The sequence below is a fragment of the Microtus oregoni genome, unplaced genomic scaffold (assembly GCF_018167655.1).
Source record: "Microtus oregoni isolate MIOR12 unplaced genomic scaffold, Mior012 000050F_003, whole genome shotgun sequence".
Lineage (NCBI taxonomy): Eukaryota > Metazoa > Chordata > Mammalia > Rodentia > Cricetidae > Microtus > Microtus oregoni.
Genome location: NW_024543227.1, coordinates 812,531 through 828,322, shown reverse-complemented (window position 1 = coordinate 828,322; position 15,792 = coordinate 812,531). Strand labels below are relative to the sequence as shown.

The following is a 15,792-nucleotide window of genomic DNA, read 5'->3' as shown; positions in this document are numbered from 1 at the left end:
TAATTTCCCCAAATCCACTTACCTATTTCCTAAGTCCTGGGATTAATATAAACCACCATGCCTGGCTGGGTTTTGTTTGATTGTTTTCGTTTTTAAGACAGTATCATGAAGTTCAGACTAGTCTCAAAATTACAATCCTCTGCCCTCACTCTGTGTGTCCTCATGCCATAACTCAAGAATGTTACCACAAAATTGCCTCATTTTATTTATACTGCTTTGGTCTGCTGATACTAATTTCTATTGTTGATGAGAACTGTTGATTATATTCTCTGACAAGTGATACATTGGGATTCACCTGCCTCTGTCCCCTGCAACACTGTGGTTATCGACATATACCAGATCTGACTTTTAATTGGGTGCTGGGTAATAAAATCTAGGTCCTCATTCTTAGGCAACAAGCCCTTTAGCCAAGGAACCCTCTCCTCAACTCAATATTAAAACATGTTATTTTATTTTTTAAGGTTTTGTTCTATGTGTAATTCTCTCTCTCTCTCTCTCTCTCTCTCTCTCTCTCTCTCTCTCTCTCTCTCTCTCTCTCTCTCTCTGTGTGTGTGTGTGTGTGTGTGTGTGTGTGGTGTATGAGTGTAACTCCTACTAAAGTCCAGAAATTGGCATCAGATCCTTGCAGCTAGAGTTACAAGTGGTTGGAAGCTATGGGTTTTGGTTGTTGAGAATCAAATTTGTGTCCTCTACAAGAGAAGATGAGCTTTTAACCACTAAGCAAATTCTTCACCCCAAACCCTGTGTTTCTTAAGTCGCTATTATAACAAGGTTTGCAAAGCCTGAAATATTCGGGTTAGAGTAAAACTGTAACACTAATCTATGCTCCAAAAAAATCAATAAAATATACCCAATACTGTTCCTTATATATTAAGAAATAATACAACTGAATAAATTAAACCGTGGATATGTGTGTGTTCTGTGCATACATGTGTGTGTATGTGTGTGTTCTGAGCATACACGTGTATGTGTGTGTTCTGTGAATACACGTGTGTATTGTGTGTTCTGTGCATACATGTGTGTGTATTATGTGTTCTGTGAATACACATGTATATGTGTGTTCTGTGCATACACGTGTATTTGTATGTTCTGTGCATACATGAGTGTGTGTGTTCTGTGCATACACGTGTGTGTGTTCTATGCATACATGTGTGCATACATGTGGTGCACCCTTCATGCACAGAGACCGGAAAAGGAGGCTGGGTGCTCTGATCTATCACTCTACACCTGATTCCGCTGAGACAGTGGCAATCTTTCTGCCTCATCCTCCCATAGGCTGATATTACAAACATGAGCCACCACACTTGGTTTAAGGTCAGGGACCATCTTAAATGCAGAATGCCTAGCATACCCAGTCTTTAATGGTGGTTCAATAAATTCTAGCAAGAAAAAATAACACAATAATGGTTATAAGAAATCCTTGATATGATATTCAATGTTAACAACTTGGGCCTTTGGTGTTATATATAGTCAGTCATCACAATGTTTCTTAAATTGTTAGCATAATTACTACCATTTTAGAAGTAAGAACACGGAGATTCAGAGAGGTTGAGTAACTTGCTCACAGTCACACTGCTGTGAAGTGGAAGGGCTGAGATTCAAATTCATGAAATCTGGCTTTAAAACCTGCCCTTTTAAACTTGCTACTATAACCAGAGCAATGCAAAACTAAAATTATGCCTCCACTGCTTCAGGTCTCAGTTACTGTGTTCATCATATGTGAATAACAATGCTACATGCTTGCACAGCATTATGAGACATAGTAGCTAGCATGTAAGAAAGTATCTGTCACATAGTGGGCATTAATGTCATCTGCCTTTCCTTTCACACCAATCAGAACAGGGAGGAATGAGGGGACGTGGAATGAGGGCATAGTGGTAGTGGAGCTAAACACCAAAGTTTCAGGGTCAGATACTTCTGTTCCAGAAACTAGCCATGAACAGTCTGCAGATAGGTGGTCAGCATCGGGAAGACTTGAGTCATGGCCTCAGCCACCACATTCCTGAGTCTAAGGTCGGGAAGGTCCATAGGCAATGACCAGGACTCTTGAGTCAAATCAGAGGTTCCAACCCTCTATTCAATTTCTATATCGCTTGGAGCTGATCGTCTGACTCTGGATACAATTTCTATAGCTGAGGGGGTGGGTGCCTTGCCTGGTGTCCAGGAGCTTTCTTTAACTGACTACATATGGCTCCCGGTCTCAGAGATAGACTTCAGCTCCTTTCAAGGAAGGATTTCCCAATAGAAGGGAAGGAGTCTGAATCTGATGGGGAGCTCTCCATTTTTTTTTAAAGTGTGTTCAGGTACTGTTAAACACAGGCAGAGGCCCACTGCCCCGGCAACCTCCTAAATCCACCGCAGCTATTTATTCAGGATCCATTGGCTGAGGCAGAGTGGAGGGCAGTGGAAAGCACGGAGTATTGTCCTAGTCTCCAGAAAGGGCAGGAAAGGTTTGGAAGGGAAAGCCTCACTACAGGCCTAAGTCTGCATGGTACCAAGAGGAGGTATGTCTCCCATGTTCTGGAAATGATGCAGACTTGAATGTTGACGTCAGAGACCTAGTTACAGACAATTGAGAAGGGGATTAGCAGCACATTGCTCTGTTGAGGTTAGGTAGAGGAGAAAGAACACCAAGAGAAAGGTGCCACTCCTGCCACAGAAAACTCGGTGGAGAAGGGGCATTTAATCCAAGCAGATCTATAACAAGTGTGGCCAAGAGGAGTTGGTAACATGTAAGACAGCACCTAGCATACAACAGGCACTTAGTAAGAATAAAGACTTAGCAGGGACTCCCCTCCCCAGTCTATGGAGCGCAAATGGAGGGCCTCACAAAAGAACCATGAGGCTGAGTACAGGAGCAGATACAACATGGCCCATATCTAGCGTGAGCAGACAGATCGGGGTAGAAGAATAACCTACTCATAAACAAAAGCATAGCCTGCTGAAAAGGGCACTGAGAGCCAAGATTAGAAGGCAGAGTCCCAGTATACAGATGGGCAAACTGAATTCAGCTAATGGAAAAGGACTGGCCCTGGAAATCTCTGCGCATGAAGCTAGAGGAAAATGTAGGCCTGGCTACAATGGAGCTAAAATCAAGAGTGAATACACTCAAAATATGCACCAACAACCCAGATAACCTCTTAGTCCCAAAGGGTTCCCAGGCTGTTTGGTGTGGTAAATTGACTCTAGCTGGAAGCCTGACTCTTCCCACTGTCTCCCTCTCCACACCCCCTTCTCTCTCTTTCTCCCTCCCTTCCCCCTTCTCCTCTTTCCCTCCTTTGCTATCTTCCCAGAACCCTGCCCTGCTAAAGGGGGAAAGCATCAAAAGAAAATGCCTTATTACAAAGCAGCCTCTGTTCATTGCCTTGGCTGTTGTTAGAGGGGCAGGGAAAGGTTCTGCCTCTGTGCATGCTTACGTGGGCTCAGGAGGGTACCGATGAGGCAAAGTTTGGGACTCAGCTACATATATCTGTCTTCTCTTTGTCTCTTCACATTCAGCATGAAACCTAGAAATTAGAAGTGCACAGTGAGATGCACCATGTTCACCAGCACTGTCAGATAAATAGCAACCGTATTTTCAGGTATGATATATTCCACATGTTGCATGAGATATAGATATATATTTATATGCACTTTATCATTTAGCACAGATACTTAAATAAGTTTCCTCTAATTTGAAGTCCTACAATGATCTTCTCTTTTTAAAACTTTTCTCCACCCCACTTATTGAAAACAGATTCTTTTCAAGTTCACTATAATCTGAATACAATTTCTCCTGACTCCCTTTCTCTACTCCTCCCAGCTCCACCCAGTCTCTTTCATCCAGGTCCACTTCCTTTCTGTCTCTCATTTTAAAAAACAGGCTTCTAAGATATAACAACAAACCACAACAAAATAAAATATAATAAAACAAAAATAAAGAATAATGTTTATTATTGTATCTTGCATTCTATTTTCTCCACGTGCTAAGTGCTGAGATTGTAGGCATGAACCACCAGTCTTGGCTAAGAGGATTTGGGGGGGTGGGTTCTATTGTTTTTTAAATTGATCAATTTGTTTTTTAAATTTCATTTTACATTCCAACCACAGTTCTGCCTCCCACCTCTGCTCACACTCCCCATGCCTCCCCACAGCAGCCCACACCTTCTCTACTCCTCCCGAGGGGTAAGGGCACATTAATTTGGGGCAGTACCAAGTCCCTCTTTCCTGCATTAAGGATAGCATCACATCTCAACACAGAGAATGGGCACCAACAAACAAGGCTGAGCACCAAGGATAGAACCTGATCCCACTGATGGGGGCCCCCTCAGATAGTCCAAACTTCACAACTATCTCTCCACATACAGAAGGCCCATCTGAGTCCATCAATTACTGGAGAAGCCTCTATAATGATAGTTGGGGTAGTCACCAATCTGATAATAGGGGAAGGCCGGTTCAGGAACCCTTTCCACTACTGCTAGGAATCTTAGCTGGGATCATCCTTGTGGATTCTTGGGAATTTCCCTAGCACCAGGTTTCTCCCTAAAACCATAGTGACTCTCTCTATCAAGTTCCCTCTTACATTGCTTTCCCACTTCATTCTCTATGACCATCCTGTTCCCTCATGTTCTCCTTCCCCATTGCCTCTCCTTCACCACCTCCTCACCCCCAGTTTACCCAGGGGATTTCATCTAATTCCCCTTCCCAGGGCGATCCATGCATCCCTCCTTGGGGCTTCCTTGTTACCTAGCTTCTCTGGAGCTCTGGATGGCAGCCTGGTTACCCTTTGCTTTACATCTAATATACACTTAGAAGTGAGTGCATACTATGTTTGTCTTTCTGAGTCTGGGTTACCTCACTCAGAATTTTTTTTCTAGTTCCATCATTTAACCTGCAAATATCATGATGTCTTTTTTTCTGAAATAACAATAATACTCTATTATATAAGTGGACAGCATTTTCTTTATCCATTATTATATTGTGAGACATCTAGGTTGTTTCTAATTTTGGGCTATTGGGAATAGAGTGGAAATGAACATGGAATAGCTAGTGACCTTCTGGGAGGTTGAAGTGTCCTTGGGGTATATGCCCCAAGTGCTATATGTGGAATATGAGGTAGTTTGAGTCCCATCTGGAGTACAAGTATTGAAGAGATCAGGATACAAGGAACCTATCTAAACACAATAAAAACAATTTACAGCAAGCCAACAGCCAGCATCAAATTACACGGAGAGAAACTCAAAGTGATTCCACTAAAATTAGGAAGAATACAAGGATGTCCACTCCCTCCGTATCTTTTCAATATAGTATTAGTTGACCTAGCTAGAGCAATAAGACAACAAAAGGAGATCAAGGGATACAAATTGGAAAGGAAGAAAAGTCAAACTTTCATTATTTCCAGATGATATGATAGTACATATAAGTGACCACAAAAACTCTACCAGAGAACTCCTACAGCAGATAAACACCTTCAGTAATGTGGCAGGATACAAGATCAACACAAAACAATCAGTAGCCCTCCTATATAGAAATGATAAAATAAAGAGAAAGAACTCACAGAAACATCCCTTTTTGCAAGAGCCACAAATATAAATTATCTTGGGGTAGCTATAACTAAGCAACTGAAACACCTATATGACAAGAACTTTAAGTCTCTAAAGAAAGAAACTGAAGAAGATATCAGAAAATGGAAAGATCTCCCACGCTCATGGATGCTCTTGCATAGGTAGGACCAACATAATATAAATGGCAATCTTACCAAAAACATTCTAGAGATTCAAAGAAATGCCCATCAAAATCCAAACACAATTGCTCACAGACTAATAGAACAATATTCAACTTCATGTGAAAAAAAAATTACAATAGTTAAAACAATCCTGTACAATAAAGGAACTTCCAGAGGCATCACCATCCCTGAATTAAAACTTCACCATAGCACTGTAGTGATAAAAACAGTTTGGTATTGGCATAAAAGCAGACACATGGACCAATGAATTAAATTAAAGCCCCAGGTATTAATTCCTCTGGGCAATGTGCCTTGCCTTCTCTGAGGAGTAGATGAAGGTTGGGGGGACGGGTAAGAAGAGGGAATGGGCTGAGGAGAGGGAATAGAAACTTGGATGGTATGTAAATGAAAAAAATAGATTGTTTTCTTTTTAAAAATACTCACTTTTCTAACTCATCTGAACATACATGAAATATTTATTTAATGATTTTGTATATTGAGACATATACTAGGTGATGTATGAAAAGAGGACATATTTCAGAAAACCTCTCATTTTTGAAACTTACAAAGCATGCGGTGAGATACATAAACATGCAGAAAGTGACAGCACCTTAGGGTTTTGTGAACCAATAGCTACCGCACATTTAGTTATTGCCGTAAATGGAGTGATGGACAGTATTGGCAACGTTAAGAAACAAAATGAGCAGCCTGACCAAGATTATAAAAACTGCCTTTCAAGCCCGGAAACTAAGGCGTCTTTTAAAAGAGAAAGGAGGTATGCTAGAGAGGGTTTCAGGAAGCTACCCATACTCTCAAATATGACCGCATATCAGCAACATATTATTATTAATTCCCCATGATACTGGCATGTTGAACCACCTGCAGGTAAAGTTGAAGTAAAATTGATGGGACTGAGTAATTCAAAGTATCCTTCATTGTTAGCTTACCATGCTTCAAAGAATATAAGGTTTGTTCTTATAATTGTTGTTGTTATTATTTTTATTGTTATTAGTTTTCCTTTGATTGAAAATAGATTGTTTTCTCATGCAACAAATGTCCCAAGAATCCTATCAAAGCACTAAACTCAACCTGGAATCCAGTATGCTCAAAGGACCTGATGCAGACCCTTTGCAGAGACTCTGAACGTTGGCGCGGTTCCTCTGACTTCACAAGGGCTTTGATGAAGCTGTTACCAGGTGTGGGGATGTAGCTCAGAGGTAGAGCACATGTTTCGCATATATGGGGCCCCGGGTTTGAGCCCCGGCATCTCCAAAACAATACTTTTAACCTTTGATTTCCTTTTTTCAGGATGTTTCTGTACAAGGTGTCCCAGAATTTAAAGTCCCGTGATGAGGTTATATATGCATAGCTAATTATTGGATAAAATTGCTCATTTGTCACCGTGACAGCAATGTTCATCTTTGTGACGACATTTCCATAGATACCACCATGGTCTGGTGAGTACAATGTGGTCGGGCTTTTAGGGATATGCTTTGTTCACAGAGCGGAAAAAAAAAGAAAAGCTCTGCATTCGTAGTGGGGACAGTTTCTCTAATGGGTATGCTTTCTTGGGTGAAAACAAGGGTGAAGAGTTCTTCCTTTGAGAGGAAGTAAGGGAGGGCTGGGCGGAGCCATTCCTGGTTACTAAAGGGGGAGGCAGCATTGCGGTTGTCATAGAAACCGGGGTCATTATGGCGACTCTTTTCAAATGGCGACCTGACGATGTCCTGGAAAGGAGCATTCAGTTCCTGGTGTTTGGACTGAGTTGAGCTTATGGATTCCCGGAGGTGAGCACCAGAATCTTTCTGAGGGTTGGGAGGCAGATGCAGGGATTCCAGACCCAAGTAGGACCACTCCTACCTCGGGGTTTGCAGCCTGTGTTTCTCCGGAAGGAGAGAGACTTGGGACCATTCTGCCTCCTCCTGTGCTGTTCTGTACAGGGCTGTGCTGGAGCCATTGTCCAGGAGGGGAGTTGTCGGAGAGTGAGCAGGAGGGAAATGAGGCCAAATGAGCACTCTGTGATCCCGACTTCCCACTCTGTGCGTGAGATTGCTCGCTGACATTTGAGGTTTTCCGTATGTTTCATAGAAATGTTAGAAATGTTTTATCAGATATGTGTATTTCTAACTTTTCTCCTAGCCTCAGACTTATCATCTCAATTCTCATCCATGTCTTTGGAAGAGCGGGAGATTTTCAATTGTAAGATCCCACCTTCTCTAGTTCTTCAATTACGGTTTTTATTCGGTGTCTTGTCTGCGAAATCTTTGCCTGGCACTCAGTGACAGGGATTTTCTTCTTGTGTTCTGTTTGACATTTATAGGCTGATTTTTATATTTTTACATCCGTAATTTATTTTGAATGGTCTTCACATATGATACGATGTAGGTCCTTGTTTATATTTGTGGGTATGGATATACACTTGCCTCAGTATTGCTTCCTGAAAGGCCATCTTTATGCATCAAATTGCCTTGTTTATTTGTGAAACATCAGTTCTCCAATTATCCAATCATGGTACATATGCCAGTAATCCCAGTGCCTGGGAGGCTGCAGCAGGAGTATGGTCAGTTCTTCTCAGCACACACTACACGCACTACACACAAGCTTGATGCCAGCATCAGGTACAGGAAAAATGTTGACTCGATATAAGCAGTGGTCTGCAAATGTGTGGATGTGAGCGTGGAATGTTGGTTTTGGACTTTTTCTTGCCAACTTTGATTCAATAGCATGCTGGTCCAATTACTGTAGGTTCAAACAGAGGTCTCCTATCAGGCAATGCTGTTCTCTAACATTTGTCTGTTTCTAAGGTTTACACAAGCTATATATTTAGTCTACAATGTTTAGAGTTATCCAATCAATTTTTAAAAAGAATAAGTGCTATTTTGTTGTTAGTGCATCCAATCTGTAGCTCAGTTTTGAATCAACAGAAATCTTACTAATAATGAATTGTTTGAGCCGCGAACATAGTTGTCCTTCATTAAGACAGGTTGTCTCCAATTCAGCAATGTTTGGAAATCTCTCGGCCTATCAGCACTATGGATCTATCTGTCGGGATAATGCACAAATATTTGTACTTTTTGATTCATCTATAACTGCTATTATTTTTTAAACAAATTTATACATATTGTTTTTTCTGTGAACAAATTATTAAATCTTCTGTAAACTGTCAGGAAACAAGTGTCAATGAAACTTACAAAGGATATTTTTTGTTGAAAGCATGGATTATCCCATGATGAAAACGTTATTTGATGTGTAATGCAGTTTGTCGTTAAATTCTTATCGGCATTTACAGGTTATTATTGACAGTCTGAAACAAATGAGAGAAATGTCCCAGAGACAAATCCATGGCCATCGTCACAGGAATCTCATTCAGACCACATAATTTAGTAGCTCTCACCATCCTGTGTGTGGTCAGAGATGAGTCTGTTGTAACGTGATTGTACCCCTTGAGCTCTCAGTAAATACCAGGAAGCTAGGAGAGTGAGAATGAGAGGTGTCTGTGTGTGTGTGTACAGGAATTCCTTGGCAGAGGCTGGTCTGCCAAGCCTGGTTGATTGACTCTTAGACCTGCAGTGATATGGAGATGGTGGAAGTCGCAGTCCCAATGCCTAATTACAGTTTCCTTTGTGTTCTCTTGAGCCCATGAGTAGCCACGCCTTGGGCCCCCTGTGTTGGACTTACCTAACACCTTGTCACTAACAGATGACGTTGGACCTGACATTTAAAATATCAGAATATGTCTCCTTAACAAAGCTCTAAGCTTCTGCGAGTCAAAGTACTGTGTGTCATCACATAGCAGCTAGTAGCTGAGGTTTCTCTGCTTTACCATAATAGTCTACTTAATGTTATCTCCAATGCACTGAAGGAGAGTCTATAGTTTCTTCATTCTGTTATTATAAAAACTTCATGAAACTGTTTCCACATTGTAACATGCAATTTGTACTAACATAAACCTGTCTCAATCATGTTTATTCACAGATATTTGATTCCAGAATGAACTCACTTCTTCCTTCGAGGTGAGAGCTGTGTGTTTACATTGACAATTGTTAGTGTGTGTTGTGTATATACTCATGCTTGTGCAGATATCTCCCTGGATATATATGTGTGAATGTTAGTTAATCACTTACTGCTGTGATAGGTTATGTGTTATAATTCTCCTGGTCCTCTTCAATGATTACCTGGTGTGTAGTACACTGCTTACTTATCTCCATATTTCTTTACTCATGTGCTGACTTATATCAGTATGGCTCAACACCCATTTTCCTAAACTGTTTTCATCTATTGCCGTTCTCTATTTCCATGCTCCATTTGTCCCAGTATTGGCTAGAGGAATCCATTTAAGATGGCATCAATGAATACCGCAAATTCACCTTAAGCTTAGGAGCTCACAGCCCTGCTTCAGGGAAAGTTTGCCCCAAATTAACAGCTCTGCTCTGGTAGGGGAGGGTTACCCCAGCCAGGTTGTTACAGCTCTGCTTAGATCCTCAGAAGAGTAACAACTCTGCTCTGCTAAGAGAAACTTTTCCAGTTCTGCTCCCCTCTCCTCCGCTTGGCTCCAGTTGAAGTCATTGCTTCTCTGTTCTTCTTAGGCAAAGAAGGTCTTACCCAAGCCTCATTCAAGAGATTCACTGGGAGGGAAGAGTCCAGGAGGTGGCTGACCCTGCAAGAGTGTGAAAGGCAGCTACCAACTGAACAGGTACAGGGTGGTTTCATGCTCAGTGATTAGCTTGTTTTCCTGCTCTGGGATTGGTTCCTTTTATGCTGAGAGATTGGTTAGTTTGTTTCGCTGAATTGGTAAGTGGAAGAGTGTGTTTCTGTGGCTTTGGTTTCAGGGGCAAAGTGTGTTTATTTCACTGGCCTTTTTAAAACGTTGGGCTCTGGTTTCAGGGCCAGTGAATTGATTCTAGTCTCAGGGTCAGTGTATGTTTCTTTTGCTCTGGTTTCAGGATCAGGGTGTGCTGCTTTGGACAGAAAGGGGTGTTGTTTCCCCTAGAAACAGATATGCAGTCCATTGTGGGCCAGCAAGTGAGTGCTGAGAACCCAGCCCAGGTCTTCTGTAAGAACAGCAAGTCCTGTTAACCATGGGGCAATCTCTGAAGTCCAAGTCACCAAATATAAAACGTAATTTGTATTTTTCCACTTTTCCCCATAATGACAATAGACATCTTCTTATACTCAGGTAGGTATAAGTTTCATTATTATTTACCAATCCATAAAGTTTCTTTATGATACTTAGGTTCTCATACCCAACCACTGCCCAACCCTGTCTGCAGAAAAATACAACAATCTGATATTATAGACAAATTTATATATGCTGGAATGTATTAGGATAGAACCAGAGTTTAGAGACATCTGGCCTTCATTCATCTTGAATATATGTTTAAATTTATCTCTTTTGTTGCCCATGATAATTGTTCATTCTTAATATTAAATAGTGTAGCATTGTATAGCTACACGGCAAGTTTTATAATTTAGTTTATTTCATGTGTATATATGCTTGCCTACATATAGGTATGAAGAGCGCATGCATGCCTGTTGCCCATGGAAGCCAAGAGAGGATATTGAATCCCTTGGCACTGGAGTTAACAGTTGAAAACTGCCATGCTGGTTTTGGGAAATGTGTCTTTGCCTGTTGCCTGTTGCTGAGGTTGTTTTCAATTTCAGTGTCTTGTATATAAAGCTGTTGTGAACTGAAATAAATAAGTCTTTAAAAGAAAATATGTCCTCTTTCTCCAGGTTATATATTTGGGTTGTGATGGCCAGATGACAATTAACATATGAAGAAACAGAAAAAGATTTTTCCAAGTTATCATCCTGTTTTCCATGGCCACCAGCAGTGGGTATGGGAGAGTCATCCTCCACAAACTTGCCAGGTCTTTGTATGACAAGTCTTTATTTCTGAGTATTTTATGGGGTTGTCTAGAGTCCCCTCAGAGTCACCTGTTGATGGAGGAAGGTCATTGGCTAATAAAGGAACTGCCTTGGCCCATTTTATTGGTTAGAAGATAGGTGGGAGGAGTAAACAGAACAGAACGCTGGGAGGAAGAGGAAGTGAGCTCAGACTCCACAGCTCTCCTCTCGGGGGCAGAAGCCTCAGAGAGACGCCATGCCCCGCTCCTGGGCAGACACACGAGATGAAGCTCCGACCTAGAATCTTCCCGGTAAGACCGGTGCTCACAGATTATTAGAGATGGGTTGATCGGGATAACAGAATTAGCCAGTAAGGGCTAGGACTAAAGGGCCAAGCAGTGTTTAAATGAATACAGTTTCCGTGTAATTATTTTGGGTAAAGCTAGCCGTGGGGGCGGCCGGGTGCCGGGGACGCAGCCCCGCCGCCCTTATTACTACAACCTGTCTCTCTTCCCTAAGTGTTAAGGATGTTGCTGCTGTATGTTTCTCTGAGTGGAGCATCTACTCACCCTTCTGGTCAAGTTTTATTTCCTGAATTGTCTATTTTCTTAGTGTCTCCTTTAGAAGCTTTCTGTATTCTGGATAAAAGAAGACTGTCATCTGATATACAATTTCCCACATTCATTTTCCCAGGTAAGAAAAATATGTTTCTATCATATATTTGGAAGAATAGATATTTTCTCACTTTATGGAATTCATAACACTCCAGTTCTTCATTTAATGAAAGGGGGTTTGCCATATCTAAGAAGTTTGTTTGTAATTCATGAACCTGAACATCCAATTGTATTCTGCTACAAGATTCATGTTTAGGTTGTAATTTGGACTTCTTTTAGGTTTATTTTCCCTATTTACTGAGGGTCTGCCTGTATGTCTGTGTGTGCCAAATACACGTTTGAGTGCAGATGCCCACTGAGACCAGAAGAGACTGTCAGTTCCCCTGGATCTGGAGTTACAGACATCTGTCACCCACCATATGGGTGCTGGAAACTGAAGTCAGGTCCTCTGCAATAGCAAAAGGCACTCTTAACTTTTGAGATGTCTCTCTAGTCCTGTGTAGATCATTTGTTCATTCTCGATTGACTTTTGTATCCTGCGATATACGATAGTCTATATTTATATTTGTGCATGGGGAGGTCTGCTTGTCCCAAAATAAGACAGAAAGACAGGGCATTGAAGGGGATATGAGAGGGAACACACAGCCCCTCACCCTGTAATCATTTTTACATTTTCCTGACATTCAAGAGACCTCAAGCCAACTGATAGAGCCAAAATTACCTGCAGATATGATGCAACTATTCCTAAAGACATCCCAAATAATGTTTAAAAATAACAACAAATAAACTAGAGTCTGAAGATAGGGTTCATTCTTTAATATCACTGGATGTCTTCCAGAGGATCCAGGGTTGATACCCAACCCTACCCGATGGTTCACAACTGTCTGTAACTCCAGTTCCGAGAGATCTCATAAAGTCTGGTACTGTCTGTGGGCATTAGGTACTCACGTGGTGCACAGACTTCCCTGTGGAAAAGCATTCAAAAGCAGAAAATAAAAAACGCAGTTATGCTTTCTTAGGGGCAGAATACTTGTAGCCTTGAGATGGATGATGATAGCACTCTATTCTATCGCCTAAGTCACATAATCACCTTACAATTTAATTTACTGAAAGAAACTTTAAAAGGAATAAGCACATTTAAAAGCATTGCTTTTTAGTTTCATTTTTTACTTTTTAATAACCTATTGAATATTTTTTTCCTAATGGAAAAATAGAACCCATTTAAAGAGTAAAAATATTCTTATAGTTAATTTAAAAACCTGAATATAGGCTTTAATGTAATTTAATCTTGAAATTTTCTGAATTACATTCTTTCAGCAATGTAACTTTAGAGCCATAAAAATCCTCCCATTTCTCCCTCTCCCACTGTACCTCCCTCCCTGCCCACCTCACATACCCTTTGCAATGACACCTAATCTCAAGTCTCTCTCCAGTCCACTCTCAGGCCATCATGCAGGAGCCATCCTTATTCTGTGTGAGCTTCTATCCACAGGATTAATAAGCTCACAACCTTTGCTTCATCCTGGCTGTTTCTGAAATTCTTTACTGCTTCCTAGATTCATCTTTACCAGGGTCAAGGTCATCAAAGCGACAGGGTTATCCTCAGGCTGCTGGTCACTGTGCTGGGCTGTACCTCCCTACCACCACCAAGAGTCCCAGAAATCCTCGGTGAAGAGCATATGCCTGCTTCACTGAAGTGTCTTTGAGTCTTTGCTAAAGGTGTCCCCTCACACATGTGTGACACTTCTGTCCCCTTCATATTCTTTTCTGTCTTATTGTCATTTCCAATCAGGCACGCTGTCTACATTTCTCTAGGTTTATAAGGAGTTTGGAAGTCAGGTGTTCATCCTCCAAGTTTGTTCCTTTATAAGGTTGTTTCAAGCTGGGGTTCTTCATATTCACTGTGAGTTTCAGGATAAGCCCATTAGTTTATGAAAAGTCTGTTAGAGTTCTGTTGGTATTGCACTGGATCTATAGGACTGTATGAGGAGAACAGACACCTGTATCTTCCATTGCATGAAGATGATTGTAGCGTGAGTTCTAATTGGTCTTAATAATAAAATCTGGAGTCAGATATTAAGTGGTTGGAGCTATAAGATCAGAACAGCAGAGCAGCCAGACACTAGATCTTTCCTCGACAAAATCCTCAGACCAAATGGAGCATCCTGTCTCTACAAGACCTCAGACTGACTGCCTGGATCTCCTATCTCCTCCCACCTTATATTCCTCTCTTTTCCCAGCCACATTCCTTTCATTCTCCATCTCCCTCGTGCTGGGATTAAAGGTGTGTGACACCAAAGCACTTTGATGAAAGATGTGAGTCACCACTGCCTGAATCTGTTTCTTTTTTAGACTGGATCAATCTAATGTAGACCAGGATGGCCTTGAACTCACAGAGTTCTGTTTCTTAAGTGTTGGGAAAGGTGAGTTCCAACACTGCCTGTCTTCTGTGGCTAACTAGTGGCTATCTGTACACACTGATTCTCAGGCAAGCTTTATTGTCATGGAAGAAACAAAATATCGCCACAGTCGATGAATCTATACATCTTTACTCTCAGCAATGAGTTGTCCCATTCAGTGTCTAGGCACTACAGAGAAGTGGGCAGGGTTTTCCTAATTATTTCATATTTCCTGATGCTATCTCCAGTGACAGGGATTTTAAATTACAGCCTCCACACATTCATTTCACTGTGGTCAGCTGTCTGTGTTAAATTTAGACAGAGTTATTGATGAATCTTTTAGGTTAAAATATTTAATTACATTCTCTATGATGAAAATGTCTTTGATGCAAACATATATTTGCTGTGTTTAAAATTCAGTACTTTGAAGTTGCAAGTGAATTATGAGAACAGAAACAAATGTCCAACACCCAGTTTGGGGGAAAATTTCTAAGGCAGCCACAGGTCAAAGGTTTGCCCCAATGGCATCTTTGGAATCATAGAGATAGTCCTTTACCTCCCAGCTAGCTCCATCAGGGAGGTGCTGAGATCACGGTGGAGAGAAAGAAGGGGATACATGTGAAGAGTTAGGTATGTATGTGTAACTCCAGAAAGGTTTGTATTATGAAGAATACTTAGGTAATTATTTTCAAAATATCTAATATTATTTTCCCCAACACAAAAAGGAAGAGGTTAGTACTCGTGTGTTTTCCCTCTTGTTTTCCCATCCAGTCATGCAGATTTTAGCAGTGTTGCTGTGGACTTGTACAGAGGGGGTGTTTTATGTATGGTTCTTTCCATGTTTATTATAACCATGACGCCTGCTAAGTGTTGCTCTGATACCTACTTCCCTGTGCAGTTACTAGTATACAAGCATTGCTTGTCTTTGAGTAAAGTTTCCCTTTTATCTTTTGTTTATTAATGGATTTACTCATGCGTTTGTGTCTACTCAGAAACACCCATTTCTTAAAGGAGTACTCCTTTGTCATCATTATATACTGTGATGCTTAAATTATCCCATAACATGCCCGTGGGAGTACATTCAAGAGGACCTGCTCTTCATTTGTTATCTGTCTAGAATTCTGGATTATCTGACCACCCCTGGGAAGAAAGCCAAAAGCAAATGCTTCTTGTCAGTGATACTTTGTGTCCTCTGCCTATCAATGTCAGGTCTCTTCTATGAGAAGAA

At 41.1% G+C, this 15,792-nt stretch overlaps 1 long non-coding RNA gene and 1 other non-coding gene across 2 annotated transcripts; both read left to right on the top strand.

The window, feature by feature from the left end:
* The first annotated feature begins 6,904 nt into the window (after window positions 1-6,904).
* Trnaa-cgc lies at window positions 6,905-6,976 on the top strand. Its single transcript has one exon. It is a non-coding gene; the product is annotated as a tRNA-Ala (tRNA).
* A 457-nt stretch (window positions 6,977-7,433) lies between these two features.
* LOC121436783 lies at window positions 7,434-10,714 on the top strand. The gene is made up of 4 exons (XR_005972788.1): window positions 7,434-7,491; window positions 9,680-9,717; window positions 10,291-10,397; window positions 10,648-10,714. It is a non-coding gene; the product is annotated as an uncharacterized LOC121436783 (long non-coding RNA).
* The last annotated feature ends 5,078 nt before the right edge of the window (window positions 10,715-15,792 follow it).